Below are 12,363 nucleotides of genomic sequence, written 5' to 3'. Positions count from 1 at the left end.
TTAGATTTTTCAATGGTTAAAATGTGAATTTTTTTAGATTCTAGATATTGATTCCTTGTTGGATGTATAGCTGACAGAGATTTTCTCCCATTCTTCAGTGTATCTGTTTACTCTGATGGTTAATTATTTTGCTGTGTAGAAACTTGAATTTCAAGAAACAGCATTTGTCAATTCTTAGGATTATTTACTGTGCCATTGGAGTCCTTTCAGAATGATCTTCCCATTGTCTGTATCTTCAAGTAATTTGGCTTTGTCTTCCTTTAGCAATTTTAGTGTTTCTTATAATGGGCTTTTTTGGGCCACCAGTCCCCAAATTATGACACAGACTTATAATTAGTTATGAAGACTTGGCCTTAGGTTGGACTTGTTTTTGACTAGTTCTTATAACTTAAATTAACCCATTTCTATTAATCTTCATGCTGCCACATGGCTTATGGATCTTTCCTCTCCTCCTGTGTGTCCTGCTTCCTCCACGTGTGGTTGGCGACTCCGCCTTTCTTCTTCCCTGAGACCTCTCTGTCTTCAGAAGTCCTGCCTAAACTCTTCCTGCCTAGCTATTGGCCATTTGGCTCTTTATTAAACCAATAACAGAGACACATCTTCACATAGTGTAAAGGAATAGTCTGCAACAGTTTCAGGTTTTGTAGTTAGAAATTTATTTCGTTTCTAATGGACTTAAGTGCAGAGTGAAAAACATGGATCTAGTTTTATCCTTTACACATGGATATCCAGTTTTCTGAGCACATTTGTTGAAGAGGATTTTTTTTTCTTGATTCATGCTTTTGGCATTTTGGTTTTTTAACAGTGACTATAGCTGAGTTGGTTTATCTCTGGATACTGTGTTCTGTTCTGTTGATCTGTGCATCTGTTTTGTGTCAGTACCATGATGATTTTGTTACTATGCATCTTCAGTACAATTTGAGGGCACATATTATGTTCCCTCTATCATTGCCTTTTATTCTTAGGAATTGCTTTGAATATTTGAGGTCTTTTGTTTTTATATGAATTTTAAGAGCTTTTTCTAGTGCTCTGAAGAATGTGATTGAAATATTGATGGGGACTGCATTGAAACTGTAGATCAATTTCAGTAATATAACCCTTTCAGGGTATTGGTTGTACCAGTCTGTCTATCAGTATAGGAAGTATTTTCCACACCCTATTGTGTTCTTCAATTTATTTCTTCAATGTTTTCATTGTATAGTTATTTTGCCTATACATCATTAGGCCTCTTCCTGGGTGTTTGCTGTTTTGCAGTATTGTGAATAGGTCTTTTCCCTCTTATTCCTATATCAGAAAGTATTTATGCATGGTGTATGCGTGTGTATGAACATGTATGTGCAATTGTGGAATTCTCTATCACTCTCCACTATTTCTTGTTGGGACATGGTCTCTCATTGGGACCTGAAGCTTGCTGTTTCAGTTAGACTGGCTAGCTATTGAGACCCTGGGATCTGCCTGTCTCCACACACTCAGATTTGAGGTTACAGGCACAAAATGACACATGCAGTTTTTCTGTGGGTGCTAGAGTCTAAATCAGGTCCCCAGGCTGCCATATCAGGCACTTTACCCATTGGACCACCTCTTGGGCCCCCAAAGGGGTTGTATTGGGCAATGGAAAGGCTACTGTTTTTATATACTGATTCTATATCCTGCTACTCTGATGAAAATGTTTATCCAATCTAAGAGTTTTCTGGTGGAGTCTTTAGGGTCTTTTAAGCAAAGTATGTAACATGCAAATGGGAATAATTTAATTTATTTCCTATCTGTGTCCCTTTGATTTATTTCTCTTGTTACATTGCTACAGCTAATATTTTGAGCATAATATTGGATAGAAGAGGGTGAAGTAGCATCATCAATTCCTGATTTTAGAGACAATACTTTATATCCTTTCCTTCTGTGGCTATGGCTACCGGTCCTGGATTGAATTCTGCTTGTTTGTATTCTTAAGATTCTTGATAATTTCTATTAGTGATATTTTAATATCTTCACGTGACATTTTACTTCTTTCCTCCTCTTGTCAGACAACCATGCAGCCAGGACTATGTTTACCCTGGCTTTCTTCTCCGTCACATCTCTTTGTCTTGTTTTAGACCAGGGTTCACTGTATATCTCTGGATGACTGGAACTCATTATGTAGACCAGACTCTCCTTGGCCTCACAGAGATCCCCCTGCCTGTACCTCTCAAGTGCTAGAATTAAAGTATGTGCCCCTATGCCTGGCAGTTGCTTGTCTTTTTCTCTGTCTCTTTCATGTAACCTATCACTAATTTGGGAATTTCTAAGTGCCCCCCTCTCTCTTTGGAGTAGATCTGTTCTTGTTTTTGCTTTATTCTAAATCTTCTCTTTCATTGGATGATATGGAGGCAGTTTCTTGTTCACTATCTTACATTACACAGAACATGATCATCATCTATTGTTATTATTATTATTGTTCTACAGAAGCCTGGGAAATTTGAAGTATTTGCACAGGTTTATATGGAAAGAAGGTCACATGCTTAGGAGTAAGGATGGGAAAATAGGTTGATTAGACACAATCACTTGCTATCTTGATGAATGTGACATTTTGCCTCTCCCAAGTCAATTCTTTAGCACAAGTAAATGCTGACAAAAAATTTCCAAATGAGCTTCCTGTCCACTAAATGTTGAATAAACAAGTCAAAATTTAGAAAAATAAACATTAGAAAGTGTCATTATGATAATAAAAATAAGCAAGAAGATTCAGAGGTGCTATTGTGAGGCCAAGCTGATACATTGTTGTGTGGCCACGCTAAAGCTGAGGAATAGCATTTGTAAAGGGCTTACCACCAGTCCCACAGAGCCTGAGCATGCAATATCACATACACATCACTAGGTTCACAATCTGCATGGCTTGCTGGGAGATTGGGAGGCACAGGTGGAGGGATTGATGGTTTTGTGCTGTAAATTGTGCACCAGAGGAGGAATATGGTTGCAAACATTGCCTGGAACCACAGAGAGCTGTCCAGGGTGATTTATTACAGCCAGAGTTTCGTCATTTCTTCTTGCCAAGGTGATTCTGTAGGAGGAGAGCTCAGAGTGTGACCTCTCCACATGCTGTATGGATCCAAATCTTCATATATACCTTCAGGTCAGACTCAAACTCAAGAGAAATCTCTTCTGAACTTACATTTACTAAGCCTTGATGATATGCTAAGAGCTGGTAATAAAAACAGAGGGAATAATTCCTGGTGTTTTAAGCTTTTATAATATTCCAGACATACTGTATTATTGACTAAGATGCAATCAAATAATTTACATTTTTATTTTATGCACCACTGAGGGAAAAGAGCACTCAGTAATCTACTGTAATCTGTCAATTGTAAGCCACATTCCAATTCCAGCAATGGTAACTTGTAGATGTGCTTTTTAGGTGTGAAGAAATGCATCATTGGCTCATCTGGTCCTCTAATCAACTCCACAAACAAGCATTAATATATAACTCTTCCAAAAAACAGGAAACTAGTGGCATATTAGATGGCCTGTTGGAAATTACACAGTGAGTAGAACCCAGATTTAATCCTAGACAGACAGATCTAGGTTTGTGCATCTCCTGTAGCCTCTCTCCCTCTCCCCCATTCTGAGGCTGGGCTATAGTTTATATATATTTTATTTTCATATATTATATCATCCCTTTTCCCATAGACTGAAGCCCAAACTGCTTCCCAGGTTTAGAAACTCCTCCCTGGAGCTTTTCTGTGTGAGGAGTCACTAGTCTTGGATGTCTAAAAATGACAATGGCTACATAAGCAGGAGGAATACTTAGGATTGCAGAAGGCGATAGCTTGTAGAATGGTTCAGAAAGTGGGATCCAGGGCAGCATCAGAGTCTAGATAACAAACATGTTCCAGCGTTGGCTTGAAGGAATCTGTATTAACCATTTCAGTTCAGGTTTCTATATTCGTTTGCAGTTTGAGTCTACCTTCCAGAACCATCTGGCCAGCTGGGGATGCGGAATGGTGGCACTCTGAGAGGGAACGTAGGCACTGCGCATGTTCTGCGACCAAACTGCTGTCTTTCAAAGCTGGCCTCTGCCAAGTTGCATGGTTTGGGGCACATTACTGAACCTCTCTGCTTTTGCTCCTTCATCTGTGAAGCTAGGATCTCTGTGGTTCCATTTCACAGGGCAGTTGGAACGATACGCCCAAAGATGAGTACCTGCTTATAGCTGGTATCTGAAGACTATCAGTGCCACTGACCCTTTTGTGTGGCAGATTCCAAAGTCTATGGCTGTTTGTCATAGACCCTTTCTGATTCCTAGTACCTCATTAGTCATTTCCCACAGAAATCACCTGGAGTTCCTAATCATGGATGTCTCACATTGGATACCCTGAACTGCTACTTGGAAGCAAAAAATCACAGATTTTCAAATTTTGTCTGTAATACTTAAAGTCTGACATTGGTGTATCCTTGGATCATTTCCAAATCTATCTCACAAAAATCTTACTTTATTTGATCTGCTATTTATAACCTGTGCAGTCGGCGCTGTGGCACCGTCTGTGATTTATATGCAAGGAGACAGGCCCGTGCCGTTCCTGAGCTTATGGCTAGGTCAGGGTTTCCCACTGCCTGCAGCACTAGCTGACATCTTGCCAGTTGTTCTTGGGCTGTTCTGTATATTGCAGGACGGTTTACAACATCCCTGGCCTCTACTCCCAGATTCCAAAAGCATGTTCTACCCCTCCCTGCTATGAAAATTAACAATGCCTCCTGACAATTCCAAAATCCCCAGTTGAGAATCACTATGCTAAAAGAATGCCAGCTCCATGGGACCCTGGATGTATCTCTCTGGTGCATGTGCCAGTTTGCAGGTTGTAGAGGAGTAGCAGGCACATTGCAGGAACTTAATATTTGCAAAATGATCAAATAAACCCAGGTCATAGTAGTTGTCTGCTGAAAACAAATGAACTAGAAGATCTCATTTCTGAAATCCTTATCACCTTCTAAACCAAGCTGCAGTGCCCAGGCTGCTGCAGAAAGCCCTCTGTGGTGTGGTTCTAAGTCACCTTCCCTGCTCACATTCCCCTTTGGATTCAGGTGGTCTCCAAAGACTCATTTCGCTGTGTTTATTTTGGAAAACAAATTCAACTAGTGGTGAGAAAGCTCACTAGCCAGCTGCATTCCGCCTGCTCCAGGAGATCCACTGGGAGAACGCTCAAGCAAATATTTCAGTCATCAAAGTGACACTACAAGGTAAACCTTACATGAATAAGAGATGATAATACTGTATCGCACAAGAATAAAGATGGCTCTCCTTGCCTGACATGGATTTGAAGTGGCGCAGCTGCTACTGAGGTTGGAAGGGAGCCTGACATCAAGGGAGGCTCTGTGTTTGTCTCTCTTTTCCGTCCTGAGACAGCGGTGCTAGGGATCACTCAGAATCCTACACGATGCTCAGTGTCTCACCCACGGCTCCTTCTGGTCCTTCCTGGCCTCAGCATGTTTCCAGGGGGGCCCGGTCTCTAGATGGGGGAGAGCTGCTACAACTGGCCAGGAGGGAGAAGAGCATGCGTGGCTTTCCCGGCAGGGATGGCTCCTGTTCGAGCTCTAGTTCTACATTTGTTTTCAGTTTTGAATTTGAAGCAGAGCCAGAAAAGAGAAAATCATGAAAATGAAGCTTTAAGATGAAATTCAAGGTTGGAGAAAATGGACTCAGAGATCAGGATTCAGGTTCCAGTTTATCCTCCTCTTTTTTCCCTCCATCTTTCCCTCCCTCCCCCCTCCATTTCTTTCTCTCCCCTTGTAGCTGGGTAACCTTGAACATGTTAACTCACCTTTCTGATTCTTGTTTATTCCCCCTGTTTTAATAACATCAGACTATTAAGACAGACATTGCCAAGCACAGTACCAGGAGCTGAGCACACAGACAGCTGCTGCTGTTCTCTTTCTCTTTGTCATCAGTGATGCATATGACCTCTGGTGGAAACAGCTGGGTCTGTCCTGGAACGCTTCCTCTGAAGACTATCTGGTATCCACAGAACATGCAAAGCAACGTCAAACCTGAGGCAAATGACCTCCTATCCTTGATTTCTGAAGGGATGCTGGCATGCTGGGTAAGACCATGTTAAAAGTAGGGCTATTACTCGGCAAAGACTGAGTTTTCACTTGCGGTTAGATGCACTATGCATCCATTGTGCAGCTACCTTTCTGGGTCTCTATTTCACCAACTGTATAAGGAGAACTGAAGTTGGTTATCTCTAAACTATCTGTTTTTAATGTTCTGTTCTAGTGCTCTGCAATGAAGCTCTATACATTACTAGAAATGAGTTAGCAAGAATGGAAACCCTCAGCCAGGCTAGGTATTGAGCTCTTGAAATGTGGCTGGTGGAGGTCCTGAATGGTAGAAATAATGGAAATGTGACAGAGTCCCTGAAAGTTTTCTAAGCTTTAATTTTAATATGTTTTAATTCAAGTGTAATTAACCAAAGTGGCTAGTGATTTTTATGATAGACAGTAGCACCCTCAGATTCTGAGCATTCACAATAAAGATCATGAATGGAGACACTGTCCCCAGATCACAACCATCTTGTTGAAATAGATGGCATTACAAGGATGTGACACTTCATTTCCAGCACCAGCAATCTTTGATAGCTGTGGACCCATCATGTCACATCACAGCTGCCTCTTCAGGGCCTTTCATAGTGCCTAGGACATAGCTGGTGGCCAAGAATACATCACTGAGTGAATGAATGAATGAATGATTTTCTCTCAGAATGCTTTCTGTTGTCACCTATTATGTCCCTCAAATTTCCCTAAGAGAAAATAATTCTGGCAGCTTTTGCCTTTTGCTATCCATAATTTATCACCTTCGGAATTGGTATTGAAATAAAAAGTTCAAAAATACCCTGACTGTAGAGGAGAAATTAAAGTCTATAAACCAACAAGGGCATTTTTCTATGTTTGTTTTCTTTTTCTATCTATTGTTTCTCTCTGTTTTTGTTGTTGTTGTTTGTTTCTTTGAGACCTGCACATTGTATGTAGCTGAGGATAACCTTGAACTCTTCATCCCCCCAACTCTATCTGTATTGGCTGGTTTTGCGTGTCAACTTGATACAAGCTAGAGTCATCAAAGGAAGGAGCCTCACTTGAGGAAATGTCTCCATGAAACCTAGCCATAAGGCATTTTCTCATTTAGTTGTCGATGAAGGAGGGCTCATGGTGGGCGGTGCCATTCCTAGGCTGCTGGTCCTGGGTTCTATAAAAAGGTGGGCTGAGAGTGAGCCAGGGGAAGCAAGCCAGTAAGCAGTTCCCCTTCATAGCCTCTGCATTAGCTCCTGCCTCAGGGATCCTGACCTGTTTGAATTTCTATCCTGACTTCCTTCAGTGATGAACAGCAATGCTGAAGTGTAAGCCAAATCAACCCTTTCCTCCCCAGCTTGTATTTGGTCATGGTGTTTCATTCCAGCAATAGAAACCCAAAGACATAAGTTGGTACCAGCGTAGTGGGGTAGTTCTTTGACAACCCCGACTATGTTTGGGGGAGGATTGTGGAAGGACTTTGGAACTTTGGGCTAGAAGAGCTATGGAGTGTTAAGAGTTCTGTGGGATGTTCTGGGGAACTTGGGAGATAAGAATGTTAATTAAGAGCAGTGCAGAAGATGGAGGCCTGACTTTTGAAATTTCAGAGGGAAGATTAAAGACTCGACTAGAACTGTTTGCTATTTTGAATTAAGATCCTGTGGTTCTTGTTAGCTGGGGCTAAAGAATCAGTTGTGATTAACAAGATACCAGAACTACTAAAGCAAAATTTTGCTTTGCTGGGATACTTGATGTTGGTCAGCTGGAGCTAAGAAATTAGTGGTGACTAAGAAGAGACCAGCATCACTGAGGTGAAATCTTCTGGGAAGTGTTTCCTGAGAGCACAGAGAAGCTATGTTCCAGAAGTAGCCAGGGTTGTACCTTGTGCTGGCAACCAGACTTGGTGATGTATAAGAGTCACCCAGGTGGTACTGGTTTTAAGGCATGAAGAGGGTCATGGAGATCAGCTGAAGCATGGAGCTGTGAGAGGCTGGGAAAGGCCGTAGGTGCAGGTGCAGTCTCACTGGTAGTTGAAGGTCAGATTTAAGGAGTCATGCAAAGAAGTTGAGTTTTGGCGCCATGAAGACACCCTACAAGAGGCTATTGGTGAAAGTGCAGCCCAGTTGCAGCAGAAGACCCCAGCATTTTGGAGATGCCAGTACATGGGATGACCATGAAGAGCAGCAGCAGCAGTGGAGTGGAGCCAGCTGGAGCTAGAAGACAAGCTGTGTGCTGCAGAGGGCAGAGTCAGAGAAACGACCCAACCCCTTTGCAGGAGTCCAGAAGATTGTGAGTGAATCCCAGATAATTGAACATTGAGTTGTTTATACTGTTAGAGTTTGGTTTTGCTTGGTTCAGATTGTGATGGTGCCCTGGTTCATCCCTCTTGAAGAAGGTATTTAATTTTGATTTTTAAAGGAGCCCACAGATGAAAGACTTGAACTTTTAAAAGAGACTGGCTATTTTAAAGAGACTGAAATTTTAATGTATTTGAATTTGTAAAGATTGTGGGACTTTTAAAGTTATTTATGATTTTAATGTGAGATCTTGGGGATGAGTAAGAATGGAAGGGTTGTGACTTAATAGTGATGTGTTTGTGTGTCTAGTTGACAAGGGGTCAATTGTACTGGCTGGTTTTGTGTGTCAACTTGACATAGATGGAGTCAACAGAGGAAGGAGCCTCAGTTGAGGAAATGCCTCATTGAGATCCAGCTGGAAGGCATTTTCTCAATTAGTGATCAATGGGGGAGGGCCCAGCCCATGGTAGGTGGTGCCATCCCTGGGCTGCTGGTCCTGGGTTCTATAAGAAAGCAGGCCGAGTGTGAGCCAGGGGAAGCAAGCCAGTAAGCAGCACCTCTCCATGGCCTCTGCATTAGCTCCTGCCTCCAGGATCCTGCCCTGTTTGTGTACCTGTCCTGACTTCCTTCAGTGGTAAACACCAATGCTGAAGTGTAAGCCAGATCAACCCTTTCCTCCCCAGTTTGTCTTTTGGTCACAGAGTTTTGTCACAGCAAAAGAAACCCTAACTGAGAAACTACCCCTCCAGTGCTCAATGACCGGTGTTTAGCAGCACACCTGGCTGTGTATTGCTACAGGAAGTCTGTTCCCTATGTATTCAGGTGAGTCTGTGTTCTCTTACTAGTGTGTTTGAGCATGGATATATGTGCATGGATGTATGTATGTTACAGCCAGGGTCCATATGACAAGAACAGTCACAATAATGTCATCTCTACCAATTAACATCCACATGATCATTGAGCAATCATTCAATGTTTTTGAAAGCTCTGTCTATGAAATGTGCACAGTGTAAGAACTGTATCTTTGTGGTAATTAAGATTTTCTAAGTAACTAGTACAATAACTGACATATGATGAATGTTTGTTAAACACTTGCTAAACACCACAAGAGAGCTTCAATTAGTGTATATATCATATATCTGTGTACTGTATTTTCTGAGAAAATGCATAGCTTATACTCTTCTTAATTCTCATGGTGATAATGTCTGCTATATAGTCTATTATCTTTATTAAACAGATATGGAAATAGCCTTGAAAAACCTGAAGGCCTTGACTGAGTTCAGTCAGCCACATCAACATATCTGCCTGTGTTAAAGAATAATAGTAATGACAATATTGTGAACTAATAGGAAAAGATAATTGAAAATGAGCTGAGCCTCAACTTCAAATCCAGTTTTCCTCCATGGCCCCCTCCACCAGTGTCCCTAGGGCCCCTGGAGCCATAAAGTCCCAAAGTAGCCAGACATCTGCCTAATAGTTTTCCGTCCTTTTCTCTCTTAGCAGCTAATTCAGCAGGCTTATTATGGCTCTAGGCTTGGAGCCAGCTAGAGCCTTCTGAAAACAAGGCCATGGGTGGGGAAGTAGGGAGTGTCTTGTTCCCCATCCCCCCTTCTCGGTGTAAAATATATACTGCAGATTGATGACATTTAGCCCAGGAGTCCGGGAGGCTGGTCCAGGCTTATGTGGAATATAGGAGGCTAGAATTTTACTCTCAAAGAGTAAATAAATAGCACCAAAGGGAGCTGGACAGACGGCTCAGTTGGTAAAGTGCTTGCCATGCAAGCATGAGCATATGAGCTTGATGCCTAGAGCCACATAACAAAGCCAAGTGTGGCGGTGTGCCCTTGTGATTCAGGAACCACGGGGTGGATATAGGTGAGTGTCTGGGGCTTATTAGCTAGCTGGACTAGCTGAACCAGCAAGTTCCAGGTCGATGGGAGAGACTCTGTCTCAATAAATGGGGAATGATACCTGAGGCTGACCTCTGATGCACACGTGTGCAGGTACATACATGCCCACCTGCATACTTGAACGTGCACTCTCATATGTACACAAAACAAAACAAGAACAAAGGAGTAGCAACAGCCACCTCTGCGATGAGCTCCTCTTAACTTGTCCTTTCCCACCTTGGTACATAGGTGGTTGCAAAGTTGGGTTCAAAAGGAACAAAATTGAGTAGGGTGAGGGAATCCAGAGCCCCAGTTGCAATATCAGATCCACGAATCCTTGTCGATCAAAACCATCCTGCAAAGCTTTCAACTCCTATTTGAGATCACAGAAGACATCATACTTTTCCTAAAACCTAAGTGCTGGGGCTGGAGAAGTGGCTCTGCAATTAAGAGCACTCACTTCTCTTCCAGAGGACATCAGTTCAGTTCCCAGCACACATATGGATGTTCACAACCTCTTATAATTCCAGTCTTGGGGGATGCAACAAGCACCTCCCCCAGCCTCCATGATATTGTATACACATGATACACGGACAGACATGCAGGCAAAGCACCCATACGTGTAAAATAAAAACAAATACATTCTTGGCTTTTTTGTTTGTTTGTTTGTTTGTTGTTGTTTTTTGAAAAATTTGAATGTTGCTGCACAGACTGTCTTACATGATATTGTCCCAAGATCTGGACCACAACTGGGAGAAACAGGTATGCAAGAAGGGGACTTCTGATCGAGTCATCGTGGGGCCCCAGCATCTGCTGTGCTTGCTTCTGAGTCTGGAAAGAGCTGGGGATGCAGTCCAGTGGTCAAGCACTTGCCTGACATCTTTACCACCCTGGCTTCCAACCCCAGGTCTGTAACAAAGCATAGCTGGATTGTTTCAGCTCCAGTCCTTGCTTAGAGGCTTTAGCAATGTTATTTAATTTTGTCTTTGTCTTCCCTTTCGGAAAAGAAACTAATAATGCTGATATTGATAAGACAATTAAGGACATAATCTATAGAATACATTTAGGATGGTGTTAGGAATACGTGTTATCATGAAGGTTTCCTATCAGAGGTAGCAGAATGGCTGCTAGGTTGGCTCTGCCCCTCAGTGTGGCTATTTGTCAAGCTTGAAAACAGAAATTCCCAGAGTTGGCCTCTTTGCCTCCATCTGAGTAAGAAGATGCAAATATGCTGGCACTGGTCTCATGGCCATTCCTTAGACTAGCAATGCACTGTCATAAGGCCTGCACCAGAAGATTCACTGCCTCCCACATCCCTTAAGTGGCAGAACCCCCAGTGATTTAGTGAGAGTCCACAAGTGTGGTGCTTAGTTAGGAAATAGAGCACTCCACACCTGTCTATCCAGCTTTGACTATTTGCATCTTCTTACTCAGATGGAGGCAAGGAGGCCGACTCTGGGAATTTCTGTTTTCAAGCTTGACAAATAGCCACACTGAGGGGCAGAGCCAACCTAGCAGCCATTCTGCTACCTCTGATAGGAAACCTTCATGATAACACGTATTCCTAACATTATAAAGGGAAGGTGTAGACGCTCTAGATGCAACATGCTAGTTCACCAGCTAGTGGTTTCCTCTCCCTGGATTTCTGTGGGGGTTTGTTTGCTTGTTTTACTGGGGACAGAATCTGGGGACTCAAGCACACCATGCTAGCACTCGACCACTGAACTGTATCCTAAGCTCTTTTCATTTTTAAAGACTTGGACAGAGCACCTCACTAATATAAGGATTCTGTCCTTAATTACGTCATCAGCCTGTGACAGTGTCCCAGCCTAAAAAGCTGGTGAGCCCTCTGTGTGCCCCCTTTCTCTTTCTGCTCTCTCTTTCCATCTGTCGCCCCCCTCTCTTCCCCCTCTCTCCCAATAAAGCTCTAAAAAGGTAACCATGATTGTTATTCTTCCATCAGCCTTCTTCTCCACCGGCATGGCCGCCGCGGGCAGCGGCCAGCCACAAGCAGCGTGCTGTTTAACCAACAACTAACTTACTCAAAATGCCACCAAACTTGTTCTAGCCAGTGAGGACCTTAAATCTGTGATTCTGCTTCTGCTACCCAAGTATCAGGTATAACAAGCCTCCTGCACCAGATC

Source organism: Peromyscus maniculatus, chromosome 8, assembly GCF_049852395.1.
Source record: "Peromyscus maniculatus bairdii isolate BWxNUB_F1_BW_parent chromosome 8, HU_Pman_BW_mat_3.1, whole genome shotgun sequence".
Lineage (NCBI taxonomy): Eukaryota > Metazoa > Chordata > Mammalia > Rodentia > Cricetidae > Peromyscus > Peromyscus maniculatus.
This window is presented reverse-complemented; position numbering follows the sequence as displayed.